Source organism: Lacerta agilis, chromosome 4, assembly GCF_009819535.1.
Source record: "Lacerta agilis isolate rLacAgi1 chromosome 4, rLacAgi1.pri, whole genome shotgun sequence".
In the NCBI taxonomy this organism is placed as follows: Eukaryota; Metazoa; Chordata; class Lepidosauria; order Squamata; family Lacertidae; genus Lacerta; species Lacerta agilis.
Window position 1 is genome coordinate 30780706 of NC_046315.1, and position 23620 is coordinate 30804325.

At 43.5% G+C, this 23620-nt stretch overlaps 1 long non-coding RNA gene across 1 annotated transcript in view; it reads right to left on the bottom strand.

Moving 5' to 3' along the window:
- The window catches only part of LOC117045483, a 31449-nt gene extending 8063 nt beyond the window's left edge, over positions 1 to 23386 (bottom strand). The window contains exon 1 of the long non-coding RNA XR_004426435.1: positions 23272 to 23386. This is a non-coding gene — a long non-coding RNA (uncharacterized LOC117045483). The remainder of the gene's footprint in view (positions 1 to 23271) is intronic.
- Positions 23387 to 23620: the final 234 nt, after the last annotated feature.

Sequence of the window (23620 nt, forward strand, 5' to 3'; positions counted from 1 at the left end):
GACATGAGACTAGCTCAAACTCTGAACACTGGGTCTCTGCATTTCTATTTGTTTTCTTACTTGAGAAGCTCAAGGCTTTAAAGCTAACCCTTGAAAGCAATGCATTTCTAATCACATAAAAGTGTCTATGAGCTGAAGAGGCAATAGGCACTTTAATCTTTGCATATCCCTTTCTTTCTTCAAGTATCTCTCCCTGCACCCCACTCACACACACAACTAACTTACCTCCCTCCACCTTCTATACTATAGTATAATACAAGAGAGTGGGGGGGGGGGGAAGAGAGAGAGAGACAAGGAGGACTGCCTACCCGCCCCCATGCTGAGCCCAAGGAGACTTTGTGAGAAAGCTCCTCTCCATCTGCAGTCCAGCCCGGTGGGAGTCAATTAATTCTGAATAACCTAAACCGACAGAGGTATTTGCATTCACAACCTGACTGATGACCGTATAAAATTGATTTATGAATTGAAGTGCTTCCCCACCCCTTATCCTCGATTCAGGCCATAATTGATTATATGTGCTGCAGCGAAATTAAAGAAAAGGGGGGGAAATTAAATGAAAAGAAAAAAGGGAGGCCCCACAGGCACTGCTCTATATTCTCAAGGTTTCCTGGGATTAGCTGTTCCATTCATCACTTATCATTTTTTATTTTAAAACTTGCTTCCCATCCCCAGCTCTGCAAGCCATCCTTCGCTTTGGCAGTTGTTCTTCCCACTTTAAGGTGCTGCTTGGTGCAAAACAGAAAGAAGAAATAAAGGGCAGGTATAATAGAACTATCATGAGGTGTGGAATTTGGCTGGCTCATGGAATAGGAAGAGTACTAAATATTATATGCTTAGAATGCATCATGTGTGTGAATGTAGCAGGAAATATCCTCTATTCCTTTTTTTAAAAAAAGTCCTACAGATCCAGCACCTATTGTTTATTGTGCCAGGGGCTGTGGGGATATGACACAGACCTAGCTCAGAGGACTACTTTTCAAATTGCTGCCAAGTTAGAGAAGCAGATGCTGTACAGTGGTACCTCGGGTTAAACACCTAATTCGTTCTGGAGGTCCGTTCTTAACCTGAAACTGTTCTTAACCTGAAGCACCACTTTAGCTAATGGGACCTCCTGCTGCCACTGTGCCGCCAGAGCACAATTTCTGTTCTTATTCTGAAGCAAATTTCTTAGCCTGAAGCGTTATTTCTGGGTTAGCGGAGTATGTAACCTGAAGCGTCTGTAACCTGAGGTACCACTGTATTTACATAGTAGTTGGATGCTTCGTGTCAAGAAATTGTCTTTACTGGTATGGCTTCCTTGCCCCAACTTATTCGCAACTTATTCTGCATGTCTGTCACAATTGTTGTTGTTGCTATCATTATCTGTACTGCAACAGAATTGTACTTTTTTGCCACACTGAAGCAGCAAATTGCAGTAACTCATGGTGCCTATCTGCAGGCATGGGAGCCAACTCCTAGAGGTTGAGGTCCCTCTGCCCCCCCAATAAAATATTTAAGAGAGCTACTTCCCCCCCCCGCCAGTTAATAGGCATTGCCATTCAAATAGGGTGTGTGTTCTGCATCTTGTGATCAATTATGCAGCCTCCCCCCCCCCCCCGTATTTTAATCAAGTTGGAACCCCTGCAGGCATGCAAAGTTTGGACACCACATACACACCAGCAAACCAAAATAAAAATAGTATGCAATCACCTTTTATTCCAGAATGGAAGGTGTAATGACAACACAGGCCTGGTGAAGCAGGATGCCACAAGGGAACACAAATTTTACCAGCATATAGTGATCATGATGGTCAAGCTGGGGGTTAACTCAATATATCTGTTACCACACTTTCGTAGAAACATTCCAAAACAGTGCACCTTGAATGACACACACACACACACAGTAGCCTAGCTCAAATATTCCTGACATGGAATGCCTTACCAATCATCATATTGCAAGGTGAGGATCTAATCCTTCAGTTATATATACTGATGTGCAACTGAAAATGATAATATGCAGCTGTGCAAATAAAGCAGTCTTCCAGATGTCTTTGGACTCCAACTCCCATCATCCTTGACTATTGCTCATGGTGGCCAGGGCTGCTGGGAGTTGGAGTTCAGCAACATCAGAAGGCTCACAAGTTTCCCACCAGTGAAATAAAGTATGCAATTTGCTGCTCATCTATTCCTACATCCTGTGGTTACACGCTAAAGTAGAATGGAAATATAAGGAGTTTGCCAGTTACTTATTACTGTATTTTGCAACAATAGAAATGCCAGATTTTGTACTCCCCTTTCCCAGGTGATTGGAAGAAGAACTAGGAAACTATATGGCTCCCGCAGACTGGATATGGTACAATAAACAGGAATGAATCAGAGTAGAGTATAACAAAATCAGAAATACAATTATATGATGGGAAGGCTATGGAATTAAAAATAGGGATTGTCTTATACACGGGGTGTGTGTGTGTGTGTTATACATGGAATAATAAGGTACTACCTATGTCTTTGAGAACTGACCAATAGCTGAGCAATAGCTGAGAAAACCTGGGACATTTTGATATTGAATAAATAATCAAAGGAAGGAAGAACTCAGACAATGGAGAGCTTCCAGAAGAACTGGGCTATTCTGTGTAGATTTAACATTTGCAAGATTACCCTTGTAGTTCAGGTGAACTATCTGCCCCTCACTCAGGTACTATTCAAACACTGTTTAAATAAGAGCTCACTGACAGATAAAAAATAATAACACTAGGGAATTATCTGTATATGTTAATTGTACGGTAGCCATTTTTATATTTTTAACAGCAGCAATACAGTGGTACCTCCAGTTGCAGAAGGGATCCGTTACAGAGGTCCGGTCGGATCACGAGGTTTCCGCAACCTGATGAGCGCTTCTGCGCATGCGCAAAACCCGGTAAAATACTTCCGGGTTTGCCATGCGCACATCCCAAAGATAGGTAACCAAACGGAGGTTTGACTGTATTTTGTAAAACAACATTTCTCATCTACCCATTTCAAAATTACATTCATAGTTTGAAGAATCTTCAAAACTTGCTAACTGGGAATAAAATGGCCAATAAAATAAAATAAAATAAATATTTTCAGTGCTGGAACAAACTACTGACATAAGAGCATGGGAAACCTGCCAGCAACCTCTGTCATCCTTCACTACCCCACCTCCCACCAGCCCAAATCTGAGTGGGGTTTTTTATGTTTGAAGAAAAAGGCATTCACCTGCAGGGGATTTTCAACCAGTGAGGTCTGTCAGAAAAAAAGACTCAACAGGAGAGTCAGCAGAATCTCCCATATTATAGACTGTTCTTAACAGGAGGGGGGCGGGGTGAGTAAAGAATATGAGTTTGAGATGCTTTCTTCAGATTTCACTAACTTTAAATGGAAATCCCATCTGCTTCTTCGTTAGGGTGCCAGGATCCCACACTGAGATACTGCAGCTGACAGACAAGAAGTGTGCATCATGGATTGTTTCGTAATTTTAGAGAAATAACGTTTCCCAGAAATCTTAGTCGTCTCACCCCCTATCTCTGTAACAAAACTTGGGGGTTGGGGGGGGGGGAGAGAGAGAGAGTTTAAAAGACATTCTTTATTTCTCCCACAGCTGCCCTCTGAGCCTCCCTCCCTCCTCTTTGCTCCAATGCATGCTGGGTAATGCCATGTATTCTTAGACTCCCAATGGCCCCCATTACTGTCAATTAGTTACGGAATGCTACTGGGATTCATGCCTGACAGCTCCGGCAAAGCAGGAGAAATGGTCTCAGTAGGGAGCAAGGGGCCTGCCTTTTTTCTTCCACAAGAAATACCTTTCTCAGCAAGGCTTTTTAATGGCCGCCCCTGCCCCCCATCTACACACGTCCATACACATGTGTGTGTGCGTACGCACGCATATTGTGCTCAATTGTGAGAACTCTTGGTACAGGAGACTCCAAGAAAGTCGACTTACTGCTGAAATAAAAGTACCTTAAAGCCTCATATTTTTCTTCACCGTGGCTAACCTAGTAAAGAGCTCTTGTCACAAATACCTCACCCTGACCCACCTATATATATCACGTTTCTTTCCTTCAGTTTCCAAGCTTTTTTAATCCTAAAAGCGAAGGGAAATCGACACTATCTGTGCCAAGTTTTAGGAGAGAGGGACACAGATCACAGCAAAACAGATTCCCTGCAGCTCTGCACACTTTTTGCAACAGAATGTAAATTGAAAACTCCACTGAGGGAATGGCAATGTTCCTGTGATTCCACAGTGACCAGAGTAAACAATCTTGTAAATTAATTTATTAATTGTGGCCAACATAGCTGTGGATAGTTCTAGGCTCCCCAAGCTTATCAAATCCCTGTGTAAAGCCATCTAAAGGTCAAACTAGACAAGATGTTTAAAACGTCACTTGGAATTGTGTCAATGGGTTGTATCCAGACTAGAGTTGCTATGTTTTTGCTGGGACCAAATCCCATTGCCCTCAATGGGGCTTACTTCTGAGCAGAGCTGTACGGAATGCACTGTCAGTTAGGTACAATTTAATATAACTAAACAGCTCCACTAGTACAAGGATTTTTAATGGAACTTCCCTGCACTCTCCTCTACCTGTTGCCAGTGGCAGACTTTGGGCTTTCAAGTTTCAGTGGTGTGCTGTGCAAGGCCAAAATTTGGCGCCCTCTGACTCTTGCCTTCCATGCCACATCATTGTTGCAGTGCTTCCTTTGGCACCCTCTCGTCTCAGTGCCCAGTGTGGGTGAACCGGTCACACTCCCCTAAATCCACCTCTGCCTGTGCTTCAGAGGGTTGGGGCAGCGGGGGGGGGGGGGGAAGAGACAGAACAGATTCCCCTTGCCACACAGGGGAAAGAGAGGGCAGCTAAAAGACATTGCACTAACAAAACTATTCAGATGGATACTGCCCTACGTTTTACAATCGGGGTGGGTAGCTGGTCATATATAGTATATACATAGTTACAGGTGCTCATCTTCCTATTTTCACTCTAAAAATATATTATACTTACATACAACAAAATGGTGCCACGTAAATGCCACATGTTTGGCAGCAGGGCAGCTGAAGCAAACTTTTTATACTTTGAGTTAGTGTTATTTTTCTAGAAAAAAAGAGGTGCTGGAACTCGCCATGAACACCTCCCTCATTCTCTTAGAATGGCAATGGTGCCCACTTGAGAGGTGCAAGAACTGAGTTCTGTCAAGTTTCGACAGGAAAAAAGCCCTGCTTGTAGTCATGAAGGTCCTGTGATTTAAATAAGTTGAAAACGCAAAAGTATACATATTCAGCAATTTATTTATTTTTTAAAAAATCAGCATTGGCATTTTTTTGCTCCAGCATAGAAGGAATGTGAAAGCTGTTTTAAAGCAAGGAATGGTAATATTATCTGTGTGCTACACAACTGATGTAATACACATGGTCATCCAAAGTGGAGGGGCCTCTAAGACTATTGCATCCAAGGTCTAAAATTACTCAGTTGCACCACTGAAACTTTCCCCAGTATGGAACTGCAATGATAGGGAAGATTTCACATGCTTAATTTCCTCTTGCCGTGCACCAGTTAAAGGCACAAGGGCATCAATCCAGATACAGTGGTGCCCCGCTAGACGAAAGGCATTCGCTAGCGGAAGGCTGTCTCACAAAACGAAAATGTCAATGGGCTTGCCTTTTTTTTGGTCAAACCGCTATTTTCCCGTTGGTGCTTCGCAAGACGAAAAATTCGCTATACGACAACACTCGCAGAACGAATTATTTTCGTCTTGCGAGGCACCACTGTAGTGACCTGTTTTGAGGTTCATCTTGTATTCTTCTTTTCTGAACAATATGCAATAGACTTTGTCTACAAGCAGAAGAGGGAAGAAAGAAAGAAAAATGGCAGGGCTTTTGCACTGCAGAGTTTCTTGCTGGAAGAAGGGGTGAGAAGATGGGAACATTTATCTCACAGCATGCTTGCAGGGAGTGAGGAGAGGGGGAATATACTAGTCACATGATTTCCAAACTGCTGGTGGGGGTGGGGAAGGAGCTGACAGGAATGTCAGGGCATGAAAAGGCAGAGTAGCCACTTTTAATTAACTCCATTTCACCAGTCTAGAACAGTATCAACCACCACTACCCTGAATCCCACCATACCTCCCCCAACTCAATACCAGAAGTTTCTTTAAAAGGGATAAGCTGAGAGACTTTTATTGCTGATTATAAATATATCACCAATGGGGGTCAAGGGCCCTTGCTCTCCCTGCTTTGGGGACAGGGGTGGGTAACTAATTGCCTGGGACTGCCGGCTGCAGAGACAGCCGGCAAATTGTAGGAGAGAGGGAGAAGGGTATGGAAGATATTATTTAGCGTGAAATGTTCCCACAGCAGCAATTTCAATTTGCCAGTGCTATTAGCACGTGACGTAGTGTGAAATGTGCAGGCAACCCATTGTGCTTTTTTCTCAAGGCGAGAGTGTAACTAACATGTGTGTCCCTATCATACATCAGGCTTTGTTTCTGTGTATGGACTAGTGCCAAGAACAGGAGGGAGCGAAGGGGACCCAGAGAGGATGAATTTAATCTTCTAGGGAGAAATTCTCCTTCTCTTTTCAGTCCCTGTAATATTGACACCTTTGGGACAGACTTTCAGTGTCCCTCCACAGCCATCTGTTGTAATGGCTTTTGAGGTGATAAATTAAGAGTGGACTGAAGACGGAGATCCCACAAGTTTGAGGCTGATTACGGTGACAGGTTCTATAATATGCCTTGTATCTTTTGTCCTTTGGGAGAATAATGTTTGGGCACTTCGAAAACTAGTTTTCATTGCACTAGGTGAATATCGCTTCTGCAGTTCCTCATTGTTCACTCATCTTCCTTTCTGCTATCCCCCCAGTTGCTCATGTTTTCTACAGGCCCAGCTTGTGCTTCACCTCAACATAAATTTGCCCTTTGGCCTACCTTGAGTAACTGTAATTGTTTTACTTCATCCCAGTGATCTCTCCTGTGTCCTTGACAAATACTGCTTGATACATAAAAGTTCATTAATAAGGTGGCCATTTTTACTGGTAAGAGGTTTTACTGGTGGTGTAGAAGCCTGTAAGTTTTTGAGGTACACATAACTCTTCATTGAAAGGGACACAGAACTCTTTCATTTTATCAGTTGAGATGCACCTGGCGATATGGCATTAGGGTATCCAAGTGCACAACATTGCATAGGGTAGTCCTCTAGTTGAAGGACTGTCGGGTCTGAGGCTGCTTAAAAGATAAAGAACTGTAAGAAAACAGAACTGGAATTTTGAAGTTCCACTTCAACAATTAGCACCTGAGTGACAGACAGAGCAAGCAAACAGGTCGCCTGATCACAGTGGGTGGTATTCAACTAACTTTTTGCACTAACGCAAGGATTAGTGCTAGTGCAAGGGGTTTCCTCCTCCCCACAGTGCACGCCCAGTGCTGTCTCCAAAAGAAATTTGGTGGGGTGGGTGTGTGAGAGAGAAAGAAAGAGAGAGAGAACATTCTGACATGCAAGGAAAATTCCTTGCACTGATGGAATGTTCACCTTAGTGCTACAGTGAATACAACCACACTATGATAAAATACATTGCTATTTAAATTATAGTAATAATTTCTAAATTTGCATCTGTACATATAAATAAGCATATTTAAATTTCATCCAAATCTGTGCCCTCTTTTGGGGTGATGCACAAAGGGCCACCCTACATGACTGCAGCTATGTGCATACATACTAGTAAGCCCTTTTGAAACCTATGAGCAAACATTAATAGAATCAAGCTTCACATCTCACTAATTTCCATAGAAGAGTTCAGCATAGGGATAACATTCCCCCCCTGGTCAATGGAACTTTAAAGTACCTATATTTAACTGTGGCTGGATTAGACACTTTTAAAGTACTTTATTGTGACTTTGTATTTATCTACACACCTGACTAATGGAACTTACCACTATATCCCTGAATTTTCAGAAGGGCTAGAAAAAATAATGGAGGATAGGCACTGATGCATTTATGGGGTAAGGTTTTTTTCATAAATTACTGAGGGATAGGAAATACTTGCTGGGTGGGATCTTGCATGGGCAAATTGTTTGATTAAAAAACAAACTGTGCCCACAACTCCAGTCTTTGTGTGGAGTTATTTGTGCTAGATTACATCCAAGCATGCAGTACCTAAGAGATTGTGAATAGCTCCTTTGACCATGAAAATTACCTGTTGGGGAAGAGGATTAATTCAACTCTGCCTTCCTCAACCAGTGGTTGGAGCACTCAAAATTATTTGTGCCAATCATGTATTTGAAGTGGGTGTGCATAGTTGTACTTTCACTGGGGAGGGTCTATATGAATCAGTACTTAGACACATTATATGATTGCAGGTACAAATGCTGGAGCATGTAATCTAAATGTACCTAGGATGGAGTGCCACCATTTAAAATACTGATGGAGAGGTTTTTTTTCTAATACTTTGTAGAATGCAGTGGTGGAAGTGTCATGAGCATTGTTATACAGGGCCTGTGACATCATTAGTGATAAGCAACAAAATTCTATTCCTCCTCTCTGCTGCCTGCATCCCTTTGTGACATTTTTCTAAACTTAGTTTTAGGCTGCATTCACATGGCAGTTTTTTCATTTCCCTAACTGTTAGTTTCTACATTATATTTGAGCTTTCATGCAATGTCAAGGCCACTTCCAGAAAACTAATGGAATATAGTGCATGTTTAGAGCTCATTCTTAGGGAAGTTTTTAATGTTTGATGTTTTATTGTGCTTTTAATATTCTGTTGGGAGCCGCCCAGAGTGGCTGGGGAAACCCAGCCAGATGGGCAGGGTATAAATAATAAATTTATTATTATTTTATTCATGAAAATTTCCATTTACAGCTCCCTTAACCTGGAATATTGCAGGAATAAAGTGACAAAATACAGTTCTTTCCTGCTGTTTTCATGGGGGGAATCATGTGGAAACATAAGCATGCATGTGTGGAAAGGGTGTGGAAATATTGTCCAATGACATTTGTTGTATCATACCACACCCACTGTATATCAGTCACAAAGCCATTGTTCTATAACACAACAGGAACTGCAGTGTGACAGACAAATGGGACATAAATGCTAGCATTACAATCAGGAAAACTAACACAATATTTCCCACATCTGAATGCACCCCTAAGGTTAGGTTTCTATTTCGTTAGACTTCTGAAGTATAGAGGATGGCTGAGTATTTTGACACTCAAGTGCAAGACTGCTCAGCTAACATTTAAAAAATGGCAAACACCCACAAAACTGGTGACTGCCACTACTAGCCAGATTCCATTCTGCATTGCAGGGGGTTGGCCTAGATGGCTCTTGGGGTCCCTCCCAACTCTATAAGATGATCTACTAGTCAGGAGTGGACTGAGAGAAGCATTAGGAATGTAAGGATCTGCCAGTTTTGGTTCTCTCCTTTTCTCATTTTTCCAATCTTAAATCCACCACAGATTGCTTAAAAATAAAAATCCTCATGAAAATTCACCAGCATTTAGCATGAATTTCTCCTAATAAACACATATTTCTACACAGTTTTGACAAACATACAAATTTTGCAAGCAATTTCCCATGGCAATATCAGTGATCCTTAATATAATGCAAGAGACATGCACCAATCTTCATCTGGCAAACACTAAAGATTATAGGTGCTTCTAGTCTAGTATTTATTGTGAGATTGGTGCTTCTTACAGATGCAAGGTGTGTGTGTGTGTGTGTGTGTGTGTGTGTGTGTGTGTTTTGCAGTGTCCACACCACATTGTTGGGATCAAAATACCAACCCATGCTCCCCATTTTATTTTATGTATTTATTTCACGATATTTGTATACTGCTTGATTGTATTAAATCTAATCCGGATTTACCCTTTCTGCAAAAAACTCGGTTAAAACCTGTTGCTAATGACCTGTTAGCAGTATCTGAATCTGCAATATTAAACCCTGGCCTGGAAGCACCTTATAAAAGCCTGACACCTCCACACCACCTACATTACGCAAGTGTAAAGTTGGTGTAAGAGAAGAGACAGTCTTGCAGAAGGTGGAAGGGAAAGTGCTGAAGAATTAAGTGCCTCTATATGTGACAGGAAGAAGGGGAGGAGGGATGTGGGTGGCAATGGCAGTGAAATAACTCTGCCACCCTTAAGTTCAATTCCATCTGAGCACATTGAATAAAAAATTTGGACCAAAGAAAACACTTGTTGACTGAACTGTTCTTCAAGTTCTTTCAAGCTAGTTTTTTTTTTGGGGGGGGGGGATGTTAAAAATCCCTCCCAGATTTCTTATTGTAGGAAGGGGGAAAGGGATGTGGGGGAATGGGGGGGGGAGATTGCATACTTAAAGTTGAAATAAAAAAGCTCCCTTCTATTGACTCCTGAATGGCAGAGATAAAGAGAACCACATGGGAATCATTGTTTGAAAGAGAGCTCCAGAGCCAGGCCTCCCCTTTCCCATTATTGTGCAATTCCCCCCTTCCCCCCCCCAGGTCCTTACTCTTCCTCCCCATCCTCTGGGCCCTGCGACCCCCCAGCCCCATTTTCCCTTGTAAGTCCCAGAATTCCTCCCCCCCCCACAAACTTGCACAGCCTCAGGCCCCTCAATTTAGCCTGAAGCTCCCATTCAGAGTCACTGGATTGGGTTAAATCCCTTATTCACCTCCCCCCCCTCCAATTTGCCCTCATCAGCTGAGCTTCAGTTCAGATCCCACAAAACAAAACACAACAAAAACCCAGCCGTAGAATTGATGGATCTTGCAGGAGTCGCAGAAGGGGGACTCCCTCCCTCCAAGCAGCTCCTGCTGTTGCCGCTTCTATTTCTTTCCTCCTTCCTCTATTTACAGTGTGTGTGTGTGTGTGTGTGTGTGTGTGTGTTGCTCTTCAGTTAACAAGTGTGTACTCTAAATATGGTACCTCCCCCATCCTATTTATTCTTCTCTTTTACATCAGAGTTAAGACTTCGGGGGTGTGCTGTCAACTTTCTTTTTACACCTGGCTGCTTTCCATAGGCCATGGCGAATGTAGGGTGGTCGCAGTGTCAGGGATGGGAGCCAGAGTGTGTGAAACCACACTTTTTGTGGTTGGAAGAAGAGGAGGGACAGAGAGGAAGTTTTCTGAGGCAATGGAAGAGATAAGAAGGGAAATACATCAGGTGGCACAAGAGACGAAGGTCAGCTTCGTTAACAGGCTGGGTCAAAATTAACTACATTTTGCTTTTCGCTGTGATGCTGTCCCCTTCCTTCAGATTAGGAGCATTCTGTCTTGACTCTAATCCTAATAGATTTAGGTTCTCATTGGCTAAAACTTAAGACTGATTCCAAGACTGGAATCCAGCATTTCCCTTTCCACTGTAAGTTACACATGGAACTGAAATTAACTTACCACATATGGGCAACCAGGGGTGTATATATATCATTTTTTTCACATAAGTGTGTGTGTTGCAGCAGCTAAATAGGCAAGAAAGGGGATATTATTATTAGCAGTCCGTTTGACAATTTTTCGAAACCAATTTTTAAGATTTGCACAAAAGCACTGTTTTTAAAAAGTAAGCTGTTATTGTGCAATAATTGTGCTAAAAGACCCCTCTTCAAAAAGACAAGAGCAGTACTAAGTTGATCTGCAACTGCAGGGATTGCACTGCCATTTATAAGGTCCCATAGATGCAGAAGCAGCAAGGTGGGAATCAAAAGTAAATAATTATTTGAAGATGATATCATGTGAATGTTGTGTAACAAGTTAATGCACAATGACAATTCCAGACTAAGCACATAGTCTGAAAGGACCCCTGGTATCTGGATTTGCTTGAGATGTTTGCTTGATGAGAGTGAATTTCACTTCCTCTTCCACACTTCAATGTGTTTTGATGTAATATGCTCACAAATGTTTTGAGGACTGGACAGTCTGGTTCACTTTAGCTGAGATTAAAAGGCCCTAAACAAAATGTAGGATTAATAAAATGACCGGAATAGAGGAATAGTGCTGTGTCAAAATACAACAGCAAAAATAATCTTCACAAAACAGAGTGCAATGAGCCACAGGTAACTGCACACCTGAAATCAGAGGCTGCCACAAGGTAGATTGGGCCTACTGATTTACTGATTTGCAGCAGATCAGCAAGGATTTTGACTTCCAACTGTTTTAACAATAGGAACAGGAACAGGAAAGAGGGTGTGATCTCCCGCCCCTCTAAACTAGATTAAGATGAAGAGAGTTTGAAATGGAAAACCAGAGCAGTGAACTCAGTTATGAGAAAACAAATTCCTGGGATAAGCATGTGCTCAGAGGCACCCTATTCCTTAATGCCAATACAGCAGTATGTTGCTCCCAGCCTGAAGCCTGCTGTTTTGCACCTGGCTCTTGTTGGATTTCAGGGTTTGAGTAAAAAAACCTGAACTAGATCCAACAAGTCCGAAGCCTGCCCACCTCTGCCCTAAATAATAAGGCTGTTGACTATTGATCAAACTACACCTTTCTCTTTCTTCCATAGACCTAGCCTTTTCAAACCTGGTGACCTCCATATATTTTGAACGCTGTTGCTGTTGTGGTAGTTTACTTGCTCTTCACCTTAAGGTTCCAGGGTGGATTGCAACACAATATATACAACAGTTTAATCCAAAGCAAAACATATTCTATGTAACTAAAAACAGATAGTATCTGATAAAAGACTGTCTGATAAAAGAGCCTCTTTGATGTAGTTCCACCTTGCTTCGGCGCTGTTTCTGGGGCAGTTCAGTAGAGCTTCTTTGATGGAATCAGAGATGCATCCACAGAGTTCAGGCATGGCTGTTCTGGCAGTGCTGATTCATGGTCACACTTTCTGATTTGTGCTATAGGTCCTCTAGGGCTTGAGAAGGTTCTTGCTTGCCACCAAGGAGTGATCTGTATCGCCAACGGTACTGTAGTAGCTCTGTGTGACATGAACAGAGTTCAGTGACAATCGCCTGGTGACAATCAAGTCGAGCTGGTGTTAGTGGCCTGACCTTGGATGTCTCCAGGACAATTGCTGTTTTGCCTTGGTAGATAAGAATGTGTTTGTGATGCAGGCAGCCTGTCTTTCTTGTTCATGCTGCCGATACCAAAGTGGCAGAAATGGTGTTTTCAGGCTGGGACCCTCCTGACAGCCTGGTCTAGTTCCTCAGAGAACTGGTCCTTGGTCTGAATATCAGAGCACATAGTGGGAGTGTAGACGCTCAAGATGTTAACAGGATCAGAGGTGGTTGAAAGGTGGAAGGAAAGCAGACAGAAGAAAGTTCTACACTGAAACCTACACCAGGAACACATGGGTTGTGTATCCACAGCAGTGGCCAGAGGAGAAATGACCACTGGGAGGAGTGCAGAAAGAAGCTCCATGGCACACCTGCATTAGCACAACTGGATCTTCACCTGCTCCAGCAAAACACGTCTCTCTCATATTGTTCTCTACAGCCACAGCAGGCGCTGTAACTCTCCCAACAGTTTGACTTTATCTCCAAAGGCACACTCTTCCATTTTCCTCCAAGGCAGATGGATGCCAACCAACAATAAAAAAGCAGTTGTCACCGTCATGGCTTCTGCAGAACAGTCTCAGGAAAGATGTTCTAATGCAGAGATCCTTCAAGTAGAAGTCGGAGATCTAGATCAAGCATCCCCAAACTTGTCCCTCCAGCTGTTTTGGGACTACAGTTCCCACCATCCCCGACCACTGGTCCTGTTAGCTAGGGATGATGGGAGTTGTAGTCCCAAAACAGCTGGAGGGCCGAGATTGGGGATGAAGAAGAAGAAGAGTTTGGATTTGATATCCCGCTTTTTACTACCCGAAGGAGTCTCAAAGCGGCTAACATTCTCCTTTCCCTTCCTCCCCCACAACAAACACTCTGTGAGGTGAGTGGGGCTGAGAGACTTCAAAGAAGTGTGACTAGCCCAAGGTCACCCAGCAGCTGCATGTGGAGGAGTGCAGACACGAACCCGGTTCCCCAGATTACGAGTCTGCCGCTCTTAACCACTACACCAAACTGGCTCTCAGGGATGCCTGATCTAGATAGTTGCCAGAGTAATTATGACCCTTTGTTATGGAGTGCCTTGAATTATCAAGTCCTTTGCAAATGTTCTACCTTCAGGGAACATTTTTTGCATCAAATCTTCAGTACTTGCCACTGATCCCCTGTGCATTGCATGTTCTAAGGCACACAAGCCAGTGTGCACAATTTATTGGCCAGGGCAGCTGGGTTTCTTGTTGCCCCACGCGAACTGTGTGGGTTGTTGAAAACATACCCAATGTATTCCTGCACTTGTCTATTGATGGGGAACATGGATAGTGGTGGTCAAACCATCTTTGAAGGAAGCCCTGTTAATGATCTTCTAAGGAAGGAATCCTTAGTAAGCTTTCAAAAAAAGCAGTTTTAAAACCACTGATCTAGGAAACAAAGTACTGGCTTTCCCAAAGTTACAGCAACCAAGAACTGGTATTGAGTAATTGAAACCTAGAGATTTATTTCTGCATAGACATGAATACAATTGTAAATTTACAGTGAAATTTACTATACAGTGAATCCTTAATAAGTGCCTGATCCTTGGCTCCTGGACAGCAGGAGAAATGCAATGCAGGTAGTGGATTATTTAATGTTCTGATCTACCTGCACTTATTGTGGACCACCCTGAGATCTTATAATGAAGGGTGGTATATATAAGTCTAACAAATAATAATAGTTGTACTTCCAGAAGATAACCGCTAGGGAGTATCTAGTATCTGATCTCAGAGAAACCGACCATATGACAGATGCAGCCTGGCTACAAGAGAAGCAGGAAGGGCAAATGATACAGATACCTAGAAAATGAGACAGAAGCAGGAAAATTGTACAAACGGGGAGGTAGAGTCAGCAGCTCTTAAGGTCCCCAGGGATCCTTATTGCATGGTGTCTGAACAGCACTGATTTTACTCATTGGCTAAAAACACTGAACAACAGGGTGACTTATTACACAGATACTGCTTTGAAGGGTGCCTATGCATTTTGCTTCATCACTTTTTCTCTAGGAGTGGTAGAGTCTGGGTGTGGACCCAATATACAGCACCCCTGTATCTGCCCTGCAAACAGCATCTGCATGAGCGCAATTTCCCCACCCACATACAGTATTTTATTAAGTGCTGTGTGGAACCTCAGTTTTACTTCAGAAAAGCAATACCTCACCAGTGCTCTAGTGTAGAACTGATCAAAGACAGCAAAGCTTTTTAAAGAGCCTACAGGAAATCCTGTTGGGAGGATCGGATGCTGTTACATGTAGGTCCTGCTTTTGTGCTTCCCATTGGCATATGGTTGGCCCCTGTGAGGACAGGATGCTGGATTAGTTGGCCATTGGCCTGATCCAGCAGGCTTTTACATTAATTCTGTTTGCTCCCTCAAGATAGAGCCAACACTTGTAGGGGTTGGACTGGATGGCCCTTGTGGTCTCTTCCAACTCTATGATTCTATGAAACACCTGCCTTGTTCCAGGGGATTAGTGCCTTCTGAGCTAGCCTGGATTGATTTCATCCCTGCCAGAGTTGCAGTTCAGAATCCCGGGGACTGAGCTTTCCATCTCAGCTGACATGAGAAGAATTTACCTGGAAAAATCTGATCTAGAAAATATCTGTCAGGCCCCATAATTTTTGTTCTGCTTCCATATGTGTGCTGTTAGCAAGACCACTAGCTAGATCATTCACTTATGTGGATGAGAAGTCTTTGAGGAATTCCATTGCTTCAGCTACCATTTGTATAACCTCATGCCATCTTAACATTTCTCCATTACACTCAAGTTCTTTGGCTCAAAGGCGACCCCATCATCTAATCATCTCGACTCACATTAAGACTGTAACCATACATGCTTCTTTCCTTTGGCTTGTGTGATTTTCCTGTCAACCAGCTCCAGCCGTCTGTTGACAAACTCCAAGTGCCTTGTCTGCAATCTTGGAATAAAGAGAACACTTGAATCTGGACTTTTATGCAGCCAGAGCCCTCGAAGGATTGTCTGCTGCTAATTAATTGGTGTCTCCCCATCACGGAATCCTTGCCATACATGGAGATGTGTGGAAAAACTCAGAAAGAGCCTTACTTGAAGGAACAGAAGGTTATTAAAGGCAAATGAGACACAAGCTGCAGCAAGTATTTTTTCCCTTTTGCTGCTTCTGGTTGCAGTTGCAAATTGAATAAACATCTAACTGCTTGGCTGTACTGACAGTTTCCATCTTGGGATCTTAACAGGCTGGAAGAAGGCTGCTTTTTAGGTGATATCTCCCAGCTTTGTTATGTATCTGTATGAGTATACATATGTGCTGCTGCACTGCTCTTATTCCAAAGTGGAATCTTTTTCATCCACTGCCAGGCAATTTCTGGACGGAGATTTCCCCCCCCCCCATTCTCTCCCTCCCTCCCCCACACTTAATGTAAACATAGTTCTGAAAACGATCTGTATAAATAGGATTTAATGGGATTTTTGACATTGTAGGAGACAAGGAAAAAATGAGAGCATAATCCCAGTGCTTTTATCCGGCTCAACTCTTGATTAACTTGAGTTTAAAAAAAAAACCCAAAAGAAAAATATTATTGCAAAATTTCATTTATTTTCTGGTTGTTTGGGGACTCTGCTTCATAAACTGAGATACTTTAAGATATTATTATCTTCATGAAAACACATCTAGACAGACACACACACACACACACACACACACACACACACACACCACTCAATAGATCCACATTTACCTCTTTCAGTTTCAATAAGGGCTATAGCTTAGTGGTAGAGCATCTGGTTTGTGTGCAGAAGCTCCCAGGATCAAACACTGATATTTCTAGGTAGGGTTGGAAAATATCCCTGTCTCAAACACTGGAGAGTCACTGCCAGTCAGTGTAGACAATACTGAGTTAGATGGACTAATAGTCTGATTCAGTGCAAGGCAGCTAGCTGCCTATAGTCCTAGAGTTACAAGACCTCCAGGTTTTCCTGGCCCCCTCTAGGTGGCAGATGAGAAGCTTGACTTTCCAAGCAGGATAGAATGCCAGCAACAACAACAACCAGAAAATTGTGCATGCCACTTGCAAGCTTCAGCCTGGCAGGTACTTGTTCCAAATTACAGCACAGACACTCTGGGGGACCTGCCCTCTTCCACTCCCCTCTCCCAAGTAACCTCCATCTCCAGAACCCACCCTGTGACATCACCAGGGGCCACCCCTGGTTTCAGGTTTGGGCACTGAAATCTCCGGTTCTGGGATCTCCTGATCTGGCAAGCCTATGTTTTCTTGGTTTTGAACTTGCCATTGATACTGGAGTGACAGAGCCACAGTAGCAGTTTCAGCAATTTCAAGTGTGGCGTGAAAGAAAGGCCAAACTACCCAACATATGAAAAGGAGGTTACAACTGTAGCAAGAGGGGGGGCATCAGGAATGTGCAGTCAGGCAGGGCCTTTGCTAGGTAGTTCAAAAGCCCCAGGGAATGGGTCTATAACAAAAATGTGCACAAGAATTACATATGCTCATTTATATTGTTACGGATTTGTGGGTGCCCCAATTCTCCCATGTTTCTGGGTGCCCTGACTCCTCGTAGATTCCTAGGTGCTGAGGTTTAATCAGTGTTTTGAGAAATAAAGTGAGATAATAAGCCTTGGATTTATCAGTGTAAAAATACAGACCAAGTTTCTCTTCCAGACCAGGGCATCACCTGCAGGTTGCAGACTGCTCATGATGCGAACGGGGCTCCGGAATGGATCCCGTTTGCATCCAGAGGTACCACTGTAAATACATTTAACATTCTTCCTGTTAGAAGCATCTGCATTCCAACACAACATTTTGTGTTAATATTTTGATATGGTAGCTTTAGATTTTTCTATGGATGGTGGGACCTAAGAAACCTATACTTTCTTTAGAAAACACTTTTTCTGCCTACTCTCCACTCCCATATTTCCATGCTTTCTTTGTAACTGGGACAATAAGTGGTTACAGGAGGAAGCCACTCACAGCTTTTAACAGCCATGGCTGTGTGTTTGATTTATCTCCATAGATTAGTTTGACAGATATTGTCTCATAAAAACTCTAAAGAACAAAAGAGCCTAGTGCCATTCTGGGGGAGCTTGTTATGAGCTAAGTAATTATGAGCAGTACAAAGATCAGTCCAGAATGTGTCCTTAGAAGCTGATAGAAGAGATATTAGCCATCAACAAGAACACTGTGTTTCTAGAGGAATGCGAAAATAGAAATTACAGCTTTGCATTAAGGGAAGGAAACTATTTCTGTAACAAAAGGATCTCATGTAGACACGAAGAGTAATTCCCCCCCCCCCCGTCATCTGTCAGTACGCATTGCCTATCCTCAACAGTCTGATCAACAACATTTTTCTTACAGTTACAGAATATACAGAGCCCAACAATCAAGGGATGTGAATATCCATTGTGATCAGGCAGGCACCAACTATGGTGGTGTTTCCGATTACAACTGAAGACACACCACCTGTTTGTCCAGGTTCTCCCTGGCCATTAGTAGCAGTTCCTTGATGATTTTGCTTACAGTGATGTTGATTTGCTAGCAATTGATTTTCATTAGATACTGGTGTGCTTGATTATGCAATGAATGGCTTTTTGATGTTTCATGTTTGTAAACAAAAAGCAATATAAAATTATAATCATATTGCCATGTTAATAAAAGCCTGCAAACCAGAAAATTGTCCCCACCCACTCAAAACCTAAGTGACTAACAAGGATATTTGAGTGTTGCATATTTACTTGACAACCCAACTTCATACAAGATTGACATGCTCCATTTCATGCTTCCTTCTGCATGCTTTAATTCATAACACCACTGCCCCCAGTTTAACAAAGCTAATTCAGAGGATATTATTCCATACTGCAGTCCTCCCATGGATGATCAGTTTATGGAGCAATAAATGTCCAGATGTTTTCCATGTGTTGCAGCTCATACCAGGCATGCTGCCTTGCTCCCGCAACAGTGGGTGCCCGGGGCTTGCTAACATCACTTTGGCATGCATGCGTGATGCTGACATGCCTGGCTCCTTCATTGATAATTTGTGGGTGCCTGGGCCCCCACGGCCCCACATAGATGGTGCCTATGGCTGATCACAACATCTTACTTCCTTTGGGTTTCTGTTGTGGTCATAACATTTCCCAAGCATTGGAACTGCATGGTTTTTGTCACTGGGAAAATGCATTTTGTATATCCCCCCCCCCGAAAGGTAGGAAAAGGATGAGCTTCAAGCTGACAAGAACAAAATTGTCAAATTTATCAATAAGAAAGGCTAACAACAGTCTAAGACATTGCTTATTCCATTTGCTTATTAAGACCCTCCATGCTGCCCTATTGAGCCTTATCGGTTCTTAACTGACAGAGGCTGATGTCTAATGGTATCAGCTCCAGGCCTAGAAGTCCTTCCACTGTTGGAATGGGAATAATGGCCTTAAAGTCACTGGACAGTAGTCAACTAAACAGTTTCCCCAGCACAAGGAAGTTTTAACTCCCCACATGCTCCTTATGCACTCCATAATTCTGTTCTGGAGGATTGGGAGAACTCCTTGAACAGATGTAGGAGTCGCACAGAGAGAAGAGAGGGCAGAGAAGTTCCACTGTATGCTAACATTCCTTGAGCTAGAATAAGTATTTAGTTGGATGCTGCCCATTCTTTCTACCACAGTGGCGTAGCAAGGGAGGGGCGTAGGGGGCGGTGCGCCCCGGGTTCCAGGGGAGGGGGTGACACTCCCCAGCCCCTCCCACCACTCCCCGCTGCCTGGCACCGAGTCCATGCTGCTCCACGGACAGCCAGGGCAGCCCCACAAGCCGCCGCTTGCTCGGCAGTTCGCTCAGTCACCGCAGGAGCAGCGGCGCCAATTCGGATGCACTGCACATGCCCAGAACTTCCGGGCATGCGCAGTGCATCTCGCCCGGTGCTGCTGCTCCTGCGGCAGCCGGGAGAGCCGCCGGGTGAGCGGCGGCTTGTGGGGCTGCCCCGGCCATCCGTGGAGCACCACGGACGGGGTGCCGGGCAGCGGGGAGTGGTGGGAGGGGCCGGGGAGTGTCACCCCCTTCCCTGGAACCCGGGCATGCGCCGTGCATCTGAGTTGGCGCCGCTGCTCCCACAGCAACCGGCCGAGCAGGTGGTGGGGCGTGGGGCCGCCCTGGCAGCCCCACACCCCGCCGCCTGCTCAGCGGGTTGCCCAGTTGCCGCGGGAGTAGATGAACTGCGCATGCGCGGCATTTCTGTGCATGCGCAGCCCGCCACGCGTCGTGGCACCCCGCCCCCAGGGGGTGCCTCTGCACCGCCACCCCAGGCAGCGTGGAGGCTTCCTCCACCACTGTTCTACCATCAGGCATTGGTTGAATGGAGGAAAAGGAACATGCTATGGCCTTAAATTATGTCATACTTTCTGGGAGGATGGAGGCTTAGCAATTAAGAAGATGTATAAGGCTAAGCTGTGGGTGATGCACTTCTGTCAATACCAAACAAAAGGAAAATACATACTATAATATGATTACGGGGTCACACATATATTCTATGAGCAAAAACATCATGAAGTAAAATAATTTGGTTAGAGCCTTTCATTCAGTCCATGTTACTCTGTCCCCATTTTAGTTGTTATAGGAGTTCCACATACTTCTCCACTGCGGCTGCCCAGGAAAGGGCACTGGAAGAGCAAAGCCTATTAGACTGGTGTAGCATACCCTCCAACTTTTCTCTGATGGAAATAGGGACTTCCCAATCCATAACGTTAATTTTACTATTTATACCCCACACATCTTACTGGGTTGCTCCAGCCACTCTGAGCAACTTCTAACATATAAAAAACATAATAAGACATTAAGCATTTTTTTAAAAAAACTTCCCTATACAGGATTGCCTTCAGATGGCTCGGCAATCAGATAACCCCATATCCACCAACATTTCTCCAATGAAAATAGGGATATCCTAAGGAAAAGGGGGACATTCCAGGATCAAATCAGAAACCGGGATAGCTTCTGTAAATCCAGGACACTTGGAGGGTCTAGTATAGTAGAACACAAGGATTTAAATGGCTGACATAATAGTACAGTGTTTGCTGCCATCTTGTGGACAATTCATTGTGTCTGTACAGCTACCCAGATAGCAAGCTCATAAATGCAGCTTTGCATAAGGCAAAGGCAGTTTAGAAAACAAGCTATGAAATCTTGAGGAAGTGGCTCCTTTCCAATCAGAGAAATGGCTTTTGCTGGACTCCTCCTCCCCACACCTAAGCAATAGTGTTAGCAAGGCTTACTTAGACTGTTGGGTAAGAATCCCTTTATTCTAGCAGCTGGTCAGCCCAACCCTGGATAAGAACATCGGTAACCGCCTATGCAAAGTCAGACCATTCATTTATTAAACTATTATTCACACTGACTGATAGCAGCTCTCCCAGCAGGAGTCTCTCCCAGTCCTATCTGGAAATGCTGGAAACTGAACTGGGGAGCATGTGCTCTACCACAGAGCAACAACTTTCTGTTCCCCCACATATGCAACACTGGGCTATGACAAGATATTCTACTCAACTAACTAATGGATTCCCCCCTCCATGTGGAACCCAGAGAATTAAGGGGGTCCATGAGGTATTTAAGAAATAATCAGTCAAATCCAGAGGAGATCTGGTAAGCAGGTATGGGGGTGATACGGAGCTACGTTCAGAAGTTTGCCTATGAATTGCTGAAAAGCAAGGCTACGAAGATAGCTATGGCCCAAATATTGGTTGTGGGTTTCTCAGGAGGTACCTGGCTAGGTCACTGCAGGGAACAGAGTGCTGGCCAACAGTTTGGTTCAGCAGAGCTCTTAATAATATAGTTCCTCTAGTTATCTTTCGCTTGGACTACTGCAATGCGCTCTATGTGGGGCTCTTTGAAGGTGACCCAGAAACTACAACTAATCCAGAATGCGGCAGCTAAAATGGTGACTGGGAGCGGCTGCCAAGACCACATAACACCAGGCTTGAAAGACCTACATTGGCTCCCAGTACATTTCCGAGCACAATTCAAAGTGTTGGTGCTAACCTGTAAAGCCCTAAATGGCCTCGGTCCAGTATACATGAAGGAGCGTCTCCACCCCCATCGTTCTGCCTGGACACTGAGGTTCAGTGCCAAGGGCCATCTGGCAGTTCCCTCACTGCGAGAAGCCAAGTTACAGGGGTACCAGGCAGAGGACCTTCTTGGTAGTGGCACCCGCCCTGTGGAACGCCCTCCCACCAGATGTCAAAGAGAAAAACAACTACCAGACCTTTAGAAGACATCTAAAGGGCAGCCCTGTTTAAGGAAGCTTTTAATGTTTAACAGACTATTGTATTTTAATAGTTTGTTGGAAGCCGCCCAGAGTGGCTGGGAAAACCCAGCCAGATGGGCGGGGTATAAATAAATAAATTATTTATTATTATTATTATTATTATTATTATTATTATTATTATTCCTCTGGTCTTATGTTCAGGAGTAACCTTCCCTTTCATTGAGAAAGCATCAATATCATATCCTTCATCACTATAAGAGAGCTGAAAATAATGCCAATATATTTCACATCTGGCAGCCAACGTGCCCTTTTGGTTTCAGATAGTACATGGGTAGATGAGTCTAAAAAGCCTGGGACACGAATTTTCCCAGCCCTCTAGCAGCTATGGTGGCTCATTTACCAGAAGTAATGTATTTACTCTGGAAGTTAATATACACCAGGAGGCTTAGTTTGGTCAGAATTGAATATATGCTTCAATATTTTGCAAGCTGAAATGTGACTGTGGATCTGTCAGTTTTGGTTTATTTCAATTTCTTTCCCATTGTTCCAGTGTTAGATTCAGTTCTCCACATTTCCACATGAATTTGTGATTTATTTTTTTAAGTCCTCTCAAAAATGCATTCAGTTGGCATTTGTTAGTAGTAAAGTGATTTCAAATTACTGTAATGAGCAATTAATGGTTTTATGTATTATCAACCCAAAAGTGGAAAAAAACAAACCAAGTTCAGCATTTAAATTAATCTCTACCAAATAACTGTTTGTGGGCTGTGTTGGTTTAAGATGGAGAATGCAGGCCAAAGTGAATTGTATCAAATCCAGGCAACTACCCAACTTTGATACAGTATTCCCCTCCAAGACATCTGTATGGGACTTTACTTGTGACTGTTTCAAGTTATTTATCTTAATGTAGCATATTCCTCCACTAACAGTGCTATCAAACTTATAGTACTGTATATCTCTTCAGTAATTAGTGGCATTAGTAAAGTACCTAATGCATGGGTAGATCTACTCCATTAGAACAGAGGTTTCTACAGAGAGGACAGCATTCAGCGCCAGTCTTACCTTATCTTCCAATCTATCATTCGGTTGTTATTTTGTGTGACTATCTGGAAGAAAGAGCAAATAAAGTTTTAGCTCCTATGCTTTTAAACATTAATGCATGTTCAAGGTATGATTAATGGATAGAGGCCCAAGTTTCTTAATAAAATACAGAAGAAATCTGAATAAGATTCCATCTTTGACACCCAAGATAAATACGGTAGTGCAAGTCCAGTAGGCCCATCAAGGAATACAGCAGAGGTAGGCAACCTAAGTTTAAGCCCTGGGTGCGGCCTATTCGCTTTCTCCATCCAGCCCGCGGACAGTCCAGGAATCAGCGTGTTTTTACATGAGTAGAATGTGTGCTTTTATT